Raw genomic sequence first — 9,443 nt, 5'->3', positions numbered from 1 at the left:
AAAAAAAAAAAAAAAAAAAAAAACAGCAGATTGCATGTGGGGTCAGCAGAAGCCTGCTGACTAGGGGGCAGGGCCAGGCTCACAGCCACCAAAGCACAGGAAAGGGTGCCAAGCTAGGCAGGAGTCCTGCCCTCCCAGCCTGTACTGTGGCTGGGCTCAATGGAGAGTCCCTCTCTCTCTGACCAGTTGGCCATGCATTTATTAGGCACCTGCTGTATGCTGGCGAAACAGGAAAGGTCCCCTTGTTCCCTTCACAGGACATGCAATGGGGATGTGGCTTGCTTCAGTGCTCTGCTGCTCAGATCTCTAGGTGAACATACAGACGGGCAGGCTGTGGAGCGCCAACCCCACGGCAGTGTCTAGGGGTGAATGTTTACAGCCGAAGCCCCAGTGAGCCTGTGTTACAGGGTGCTCTTTTAGTTTTGCTGTTTTAGTTTAGTTCTCTATAGATGGCTTCTGTTACTCAGTTCAATTAAACCCCAATCAGAGCCCTGCCTCATTGCAAGGACAGAGGGCTTTCTGCATCCCAAGGTTCTCACCTTGGTGTAAGAATTGGACCGCACGTGGGCTCGGAGAATGAGTGCGAGGTTTTATTAGGTGGAGGTAGCAAATGGGGGAAGCCAGAAGGGGACAGAGTGGGAAGGTTTTCCCCTGGAGTCGGGCCTGGGCTCTCCTCTGGCTGCCCCAGCCAAACTCCACATCATTCTGCTGCTGGTTGGTAGCCTGCCGGCATGCCGGTGCCCATCAGTGCGTTCCTCTTGACGTCCAGCCGGCTGAGTGCTCCTCTGCTAATCCGCTCCTCTCCACGTCCAGCAGCTTGTGTGTGCCTGCTAGGGTCTGGGGAGCTTTTATAGGCATGGGATGGGGGTGTGGCAGGTCAGAGTGCTCTTGGGAAATGCAAAAATGCCTGTCCTCCCCTAGGTCTGTGGGATGGAGCCCCAGCCAGGGACCACACCCTCCTCTACCCAGCACTTCCCCTTTTCCCTATCATTTAAAGGGACCAAGCTCTTCCCTTCCCAGCACTCCCGTATCGCCGCAAGGAACCCATGGGCCTCCTTCCTGGAGGTTGCTGCTGAAGCTGCAGGCATCACCCCCTGGGAGAGAGAGGGCCTTGCCTGGGCCTGGGCTGCTGTCAGGTCACGTGGATGCGGGGAGGCCATGTTTTGGAAGCCTGAGGGAGGAGCCGCACGTTGTCCCTGCACATGGCCCAGCCTCAGACACCAGACAAAGTAAGGGGCAGAGAATGGCCCCTTCTGCAGACGCAGTGCACCCGGCCCGGCCCGCAACGAGCCTCTCCTGCAGGGGCAGCCTCCACGGGAAGGGCCAATTAAACCCACCACCGACTGGCCCAACCAACACCGGGGAACAGGAGGCCTCCGATTTGTCTTCACAAAGGGCTGTGCAGAGATTTATGGGCAATAAATGAACATCCATCTCGAGGCAGGCAGAGGAGCGGTGGCAGGGCCGGCAGGGCAGGGGTAGCCCCCTCTGATCGCGGCACGGAAGCCGCATTAATGACGCTTACCAAGGAGAGACAAGGCTGAGGCTGGCAGGGCCACTCACCAAGGAAGGAGAAAAATAAATGTGAACAATTAGGGAATGATGAAGACCTTGCAGGGAGAACACCTCGATACACACCTCGAGGCCAGCCTGGCAGGGTCTGGGGACGCCGAGCCAGGGACCTGGAGGGGTAGGGTAGCGGGCAGCCTGCAGGAGGGGCACAGAGACAGCCTGGTGCTGCTGCACAATTATTTTTGAAAAAAGACGGGGCAGAGAGAAAGAGTGGAGGCGGGGCGGGGGACTGCAGCCTCCAGGGGTACCGGGGGTTTCTGGGAGGCAGTCGCTGCTGTCTTCAGGGGGAGCAGGAGGGTCTTGAGACCTTGGGAGCCGGGGTCCCAGCCTCCGAAGCCCTCCCTGAGGTCCCTTAGCCAACAGAGGTGGAGGAATCACAGCCCTACCCCTCTAGGCTCCCCTGCGGCCACTCCAGCCTCCAGCCCCACCCCTCCACCTCAGCTGTCGGGTCTGAGCACCCGCCCTGTCCATCCATTCCTGTATGCCTCTCCTTTCACCCACTGCTTCAACAGACCATCCCCTGCTCCTCTCAACAGGCCCCGCTCTGCAGGGGAACCATGGACAGAGGCCCTCCCATCCCCAGGTCAGGATCATCTGGGACCCCCGCTGTGGCTGAGGACCCCTCCAGATCTGCAGAGGGACAAACTGGCCCTGAGGCCACAGCCAAGCCTGACTTGGGTGGGGATCCAGCCTGGGGCAGTCCTGCTGCTGCCCCCCACCCCCTGACATCCTGTCATGCTCAGGAAATCTGGTGGCACCAACTCCCCAGATCCCTCCTGGCCCCACCTCTGGGCCTGGTCGGGGGATCTGGAGGATGGCATCAGCCCTGCCTGCCTGCTGTGGGCCTGCGGGTAGCTGTGCCTAGGGGCATGGGGGAACGAAACTGCACCCCAAGCTCACTCTCCACTTTCAGGTTACCCTAAACACCAAGTCTGTGCAGATTTTCCCACCCCATGAGACTTATTCTGTAAAAGCTGGTCTCAGTTAACACAGCCAAACAGAAGAATCCAGCACTACACTCTGGAAATAGGACACCCTCGCCAGGATGAGGGGGTGCCCGGCACTATCCCCAAGGCAGCCACAGGCCTCAGCGGGCACTGGGGAATTGGTGCAGACCCTGCCCAGAGCCCTCCCCTCCTCGAGGGATGAGACAGTGGGGCCCTCACCCACCAACTCCCCACATGGCAGACATTTCTAGGCACTTCTAGGCTAGCCAAGGGGGACAGAGCAGCTCCCCAGAGGCGCAGGCGTGGCCTGCCGACAGTAGAGCTTGGGGTCTGCACTCCAGGTCCCCATGCCCATCAGTGCCCACCCAGTTCAGCAGGGATAGCAGCATTCCCTGCCCAGCCACTCCCACAACACCACCCAGGTTGGGGGCAGGCTCCCAGTGCCTGGTGACAGCAGTGCCACCAGGCCTGCGGGTGGGGGTCACCGTGTCATCACTACAGATGAAGAGAGGGCGGCCAAGGAGTGGCATATGGATGCAGCCTACCCATGGGGGTGCCCGCTCTGCACCCAGAGCTGCCTCCTGCCCGGGACGCCCTGGACAGGGCCCCGTCACAGTGCTGAGTCACAGATGCCAGCAGAAGGCTGGACAGAAGCAACTCGGGAGCCTGAGGATGGGGAACACAGCCTGCCAAGTTTCCCCAGGTTTCCAGGGAACAGTGAGAGGGCCAGGCCAGGCCACAAGAACTAGGGCCCTTATGCCCAGAACCAAGCAAGACATGGGAGAAGTGGGATCCCCTGTGAGTCCAGGGCCCCAGCTGACCCCAGTCCCTCCCTGGGCCCACTGGGGTGTCCCTGCAGAGACTGGCTGGGCCAGCGGCCTGAAGGCCAAAGTAGGTGGGACCATCCTCGCCGAAGCCGGCCTCAGTTCTCAAGGCCATGCTGTGGAGCCAGTGCCATCTGGACCCTCTGGGTCAAGCAAAGGGTGTGTGCTAACCAAAGGCAGGCCCTCAAGGATGCCAAAGGCCCGCGAATGCTCAGTGGACCGTGAAAACCTGCTGACAAACCCTGTGGCTTTTGGGGCCACAGGGAGGGAGGGTGACTGCCCTTCAGCAGCCAAAGGATTTCACTGGAAGTCACTCTTTTGGCAAAAGCAGCCAAGTGATAACCAGGCCTTCACCTGTGTCTTAGGCTGAGCCACAGTGGACCAGGAAACTGCAGGGAAGGCCACAGGGAACCCACCTTCCAGGGTCGGCGAAGGGCCCAGCCCCTCAGTCCCATCCTTCCACTGACCCGTGCCCACCTCCAGGGCGGGGGAGGAATGAGGGCCACGCTGGCAGCTGCCTGCTGGATGGAGCCTCAGTGACCTCGTCAGCCACTGAAGGTGTTCCAGGAGGAGAGGTACATGGTCCTACACCCAACCTTCTCCACCCAAGACCCAGCCTGAGACCAGGAACAGCGTCTGCCATCCTGAGTTCACAGGACCCGCCGGAGCCAGAGCTGGGCCACTGAGGACAGCCAGCTCAGCTGAGGGGCAGTGCCTCCTAGGACGTCCTGGTTGCTGAGACTGGGCCACCTGCCATGCTGGCCATTGTCTGTCTCAGTTGGGGTATGTCTGTCTCCTGTGGCCCCTAGGGCTGGGCCCCGCTGTCCCACTGGGTACAAGGAGGGACCTGGGGCTGCCAAAGAAAGAAAAGCTGGGCGGGCAGTAGGGGGCCTGGGAAGCATATTGGGGGGCTGGAGAAGCTGCAAGTGTCACAGGCCAGGAGTGCACACCAGGGTCCCAGCGCCTGCAGCCCCTCACCTTGCACCCTGCATGCCACAGAATACCCAGACAGAGCCGAGCATGACACCCTCCAGTCCAGGGGCTCTCCCTGCCTCAGAGAGAGGCTGAGTCACACTGGCCCCACAGAGAGCCAGGCTGTGGCGTCTGAGGTCTTCTCCTGCTGCGGACATCACAGCTGCATACCCTGATAGCCTCTCAGTTCCTGAGAATCCCTGGAAGGAGGGACTCGCTTCTCCCCACCCACTGGCTGGGCAGGAAGGCAGGGATAGCCTGTGTGCAGAGGGAAGAGTCTGTGCGGGGGCCCTGAGGACCACTCACCCGGAGCCTGACCCTTTTTGGGGGGTGTGGTGCTGAGCCAGCAGGAGGCCAAAGGAGGGGTGGGAGTGACCCTGGACACCTGTGGAAAGACAGGGCCTCGTGGTCCACCCCACCTGGCTCTGGGCCCCGGGTCCCCTGGCCGGCATGGGCTGCCACCTCATTGCAGTGCCTTCCCTGCTCCGCCTGCTCTCCAGCTCTCCATGCATCAAGCTGGAAACAGAGCAGGAGCGCAGGAATGCGGGGTTTGACTTGCAAAATCAGGGCAAAGCAGTACTAATAAGGCCAGGCTTACAAGGCTGGGGTTGGGGCTGAATCCAGGCCCTGAGGGCGGGAGAATGACTGGGGTCTGGCGGGCAGGGGTGCGGGTGGAGGAGGGAGGGCTTAGGGACCCTGGGTCTGTCATCCTGCCCCTGCCATGCTCAGGGCTGGGGAACTCCATACCTGCCAATCCCAGAGCCCTAGGTAGGTAAAGCCAGGATGGGGGCACCAGCCTATGGTGTGTGGCACCCCCACCCCTCCCTGAGCCCTTGTGGGGAGGGGACTGGGCAGGAGGGGACTGTCCCCTCCCACACACAATGTGGTCTCTCTCCCACAGCCCTCCTGCCCCAGCCGGACACCCTCTGCAGTGGCCAGAGTGCCAGTGGTCCTCAGTCCCGAGCCAAGTGTCTCACCCTACTCCTCTGTCCCTCCCCTCCCTGGCTGACCGGCCTCCAGCCTCCAGACCCTCCATGGGGACTCGGGGACTGACAGGGTGGCCCAGTAGAGCCCGGGTGCTGAGCCGGGCTGTGAGATGGGTGGCCAAGGTGACATGGAGGGAAAGCGTGCTGAGGGGTGCGGGTGGTGCTTTCGCGGACTCACTCCCCTGCCGATCCTCCAGCCCCAAGCCCAGGCCTGGGGAAGCTGGGACCAGGAGAGGTTGTTGATCCCAGGGCCAGGGAGGTCCGCACTGTCTAGTCCCTTTTCACCGGGCCCTGCTGCCTGCTCCCAGGAACCATCCTCAAGACAGGGTTTAGACCCTGGGAACTGGGCAGGGCACTGGGTGGGTAGGTCTCCCTCCCCCACCTCACCTACCTGACTCAGGATTTCCAGACAGCTCTAACAGGGGGAGGGACCCAGGACCCTGGTGCCCCCTCCAAACAGGGCAGGCCCCCAGAGTGGGGGCTGCAGCTCCTCACCCCGCACACTTTGACTAAAATGAAAACGGCGTGTCCCTGTACCTAGGGTCTGTGACTCGGGGGACCCTGGCCTGGCCTGGGGCGTCATGTGCAGTGTCCTGCTGGAGAGGTGCCCAGGCCCATGCCCCACCAGAGTTGTGTGGCCCCCACCCGCTCCCCACCTGTGTGCTGCTCCCTGAGACTCCAAGGTGGGTCCTGGCCGCCGGCGGGCACCTCTGGTGGGCTCTGATGCCCAGGCTAGCTCTGCAGGATCAGGAGTCTGGCAGGCTTGGCCCCACACAGGCCCCAGGGGAGAAAGGCACCCTCCCCAGGCTCACAGCACCATCCCCACAGTTCTGCACAGTCCAGGTGCTGGGCTGCTGTCAAAGGCCCTGTGATCACGGCGGGCTGGCTGGGCCCCGGGGCTCCCTCTGCACTCCCTACACCTGCCCTGCCCCAACAAGGCCCGCCTAATTGGGCTTTCTCCCTGACAGAGCGCCATAGCCTCTCTTTTCTGTTCTGTTGACGTCGGCACAATCTTTGCTCACTGAAGCCTGGCGGGAGTGGAGAGGCCAGTGCAGCTGAAATAGCTCTCAGCCCCTGGAGCCCGCAGCTGGAGCAGAGAGTGTTCCCGGGGGTGGGGACGGCCTCCCCTGCTCAGGCCACCCCTTGGTTCAGGATCCAGACAGCTCCCACAAAACTTAGGGAGCCTGGTGTCCAGCTCAGGGCCTGACAGCATGGGGCCAAGACAAAATGTGCCGGTAGGCCGGGCGCGGTGGCTCAAGCCTGTAATCCCAGCACTTTGGGAGGCCGAGACGGGCGGATCACGAGGTCAGGAGATCGAGACCATCCTGGCTAACATGGTGAAATCCCGTCTCTACTAAAAAATACAAAAAACTAGCCGGGCGAGGTGGCGGGTGCCTGTAGTCCCAGCTACTCGGGAGGCTGAGGCAGGAGAATGGCGTAAACCCGGGAGGCGGAGCTTGCAGTGAGCTGAGATCCGGCCACTGCACTCCAGCCTGGGTGACAGAGCGAGACTCCGTCTCAAAAAAACAAAACAAAACAAAACAAAATGTGCCGGCACCAGCCTGGGCAGTCAGACTCAGAGGGACCCAAGAGCCAGCATCACCTCACCCGCCACGCAGCCACCGGCGAGCTGGGGAGCCACGGGGGCTTGAGGCTCAAGGGTGCCTTTTCCCCCCACGGACTACCTCCTCCGCAGGATCTCTTGGTTCTTGTTAAAAATGCGAGTCCAGGCCCCTTTGTTAGAGGGTGGGTTGGCAAGGGTTTTTTGTTTTTGATTTTTTGTTTTTGTTTTGCGGGGGGCGGGGAAGGTGTTGTCTTGGGCTGAGCCAGTGCCCTGGGTGACTCCTGTGATTGGGTACATTTAGGACACAGACCCCAAAATGCTGCCCCTCAAACAGAGAGAATTCAGCAAGAATGACCAGGAATGAGTGTTGTGATTTTTTTAACTGGGGAAACTACGGATAGGGTCCCAGATGGGAGCACAAGGCTGACGGGGGATGGGGCAAGGCCGCTGTACTGGCCACCTGCCGCTGGTGGCCCTGGGGGTCCCATCACCTCCCCATGCCTCAGTTGCCTCTTCTGTAACAGGGGGCAATGGTGAGAATCACAGCAATGCTAGCAAAGGCAAGAGCCCTGGGGCTGAGGGACTCAGCTATGCCAAAGTCCAGACCGTCCCAGTGGCACCCAGACCCACTCCTCCTCAGCCTGGCCAGCAGCTTATGGCATGAACTTGCTAAGAAACATGCACAGCACAGCACCGCAAGCTGGGCCCAGGAAGGGGCAACCCAGGAGCCATGCATGGACTCCCATGCACCCACACATGTGCACAGGACAATGGGGGGCGATCTGAGCACAGCCCCCACCTGTCACCCAGCTGGTTATCTGTCAGGGCTGGGATGTCAGCAGACATTCTCTTTTGGGTTCATGTCTCTGTAGCTCCCTCCCCCAGCCTGTGTCCCCTGGTCTGGGGTCTTGGGTGTGCCTGCTGGATCCTCAACTAAGGCTCCTCATACATGGGCCCCCCTCGTCACCAGGCAGCCCATGCCAGCCAGACACATTGCCAGCCAACGACCCTCACTGGGGTGCAGCTCCTGAGGCAGCACTGTGTGGTGAGACCCCAGCTCCTGGGACTTGAGCTTCCATCATGGGCACTGAGCTGCCCCAGTGGGCTTCCCCTGACATGCCAGCCCAAGGAAGCCCCCTGGTGCCCACACTGGCATTTTCTGGCACCTCCAGGGGCTCCCTGGTGCTCACCTCACAGCCCTCCCATCTGCGGAGAGCCAGCCTGGCTGATCCCAAGCAGCAAATGGTGCTGCTGCCAGGAAGGCTGCCCCCAGGCTTGGGCGGGGTCTGCAGTCTTGGTCTTCTCCCCGGGCAGCAGCTGACCTGGCTGTGGACCCCTGCACCCAGTGCAGCAACCGGGGGTGTGGGAGAGAGTGGCCTGGGGGGTCTGTTCTGAGAAGGGCCCGGAAGCCAGAGATCCCATAACCCAGCCCCACTCAGGGCTCACCCGGGCTCTTGAGTGCTGCATGCTGTGTTATTCGCCAGCCGCTCGGCATTACAATTCAAAGCTGCTGCTGAAACTCGGGCAGATCCCAGCTGCAAAGGGCAGTTCCTTCCTCGAGCTGCAGAATGTGGCTGGAGGGGCTGGCTCAGCCCGGGTTGAGCGTTCACACTGTGGCTGAGTCCAGAGATGAGTAGGTGGGAGGGTGCAGGAAGACCCCCAAGGACCCCCAAAGGCCCCGGAGTCCCATGGGGGAGAGGTTGGAGACAAGGCCCTGGTCCAGCACCAGGCCCTACAGGGCTGTTGGGCGGCAGTGCCAGGGCCAGCTGGGTTTTGCCTGAGTCCTGGCAGGGGCATCCGTGACGTGGTCGTTGGGCAGTGGTCCGGCAGTGGTCATTGGGAACATTCCCTGGGTGTCTCAAGGGGTGTCAAGGAGACCAGATGTGCCCTGAGTCTCTTGTACCATTGCACAGGAGGACACCAGATCAAGTAAGGAGCTTCAGCCCAGCCTGGCTCAGCTTCTGCATCCTCCCCGGAGAGGGACGCCCCACCTGTGCTCCCAACTTTTGCTTGGCTGTATGTTGGGCCTTGAGGCCCCAAGCATCCAGGGGCTCTGGGTCTCTTGCCCCAAAGTCCAGGCTCAGTGTCCTTCCAGAGGACCCTCCTCCCCCAAGACCCCACAATGACTCAGGCCAGGACCGTGAGATGCCTTGGCGGCCTGCAAGGGAACAACTGGCTTCTCAGACACAGTACCAGGAGCTGGACCTGGGGGTCTCCACAGGGTGCCTCTGACTGATGTCCCTGTCCCACCTAGATTGCTGTGGCCTTGAAGCGCCCCTCAGGAAGTCTTTGTGTGCCCCCCATCCTGGACAGAATCAGCCCGTCTATCCCTGCCCTGTCACAGGGGCCCTCTCTCCAGCCTCGGAACCCCCCCCTAGGGATCCTGGACCTCTGAGGGTACAGATTCCAGAGGGACAAGAAGCTGCCCCATCTGGCTACCCCTACCCACACAGGGTCCCCTGCCAGGCAGGTGGGAACCAGCAGGTGGCTTTGAACGTCAGCAGTGTCCTAAGGTGGCAGGTGCCCTGCCCCTGCACTGGCCTCCAGGCTTTGGCATGCATGGGTTCCACCCTTGACA

This window comes from Theropithecus gelada, chromosome 10 (genome assembly GCF_003255815.1).
Source record: "Theropithecus gelada isolate Dixy chromosome 10, Tgel_1.0, whole genome shotgun sequence".
Classification (NCBI taxonomy): Eukaryota; Metazoa; Chordata; class Mammalia; order Primates; family Cercopithecidae; genus Theropithecus; species Theropithecus gelada.
The sequence above is the reverse complement of the archived record's forward strand: the minus strand, read 5'-3'. Positions refer to the sequence as shown.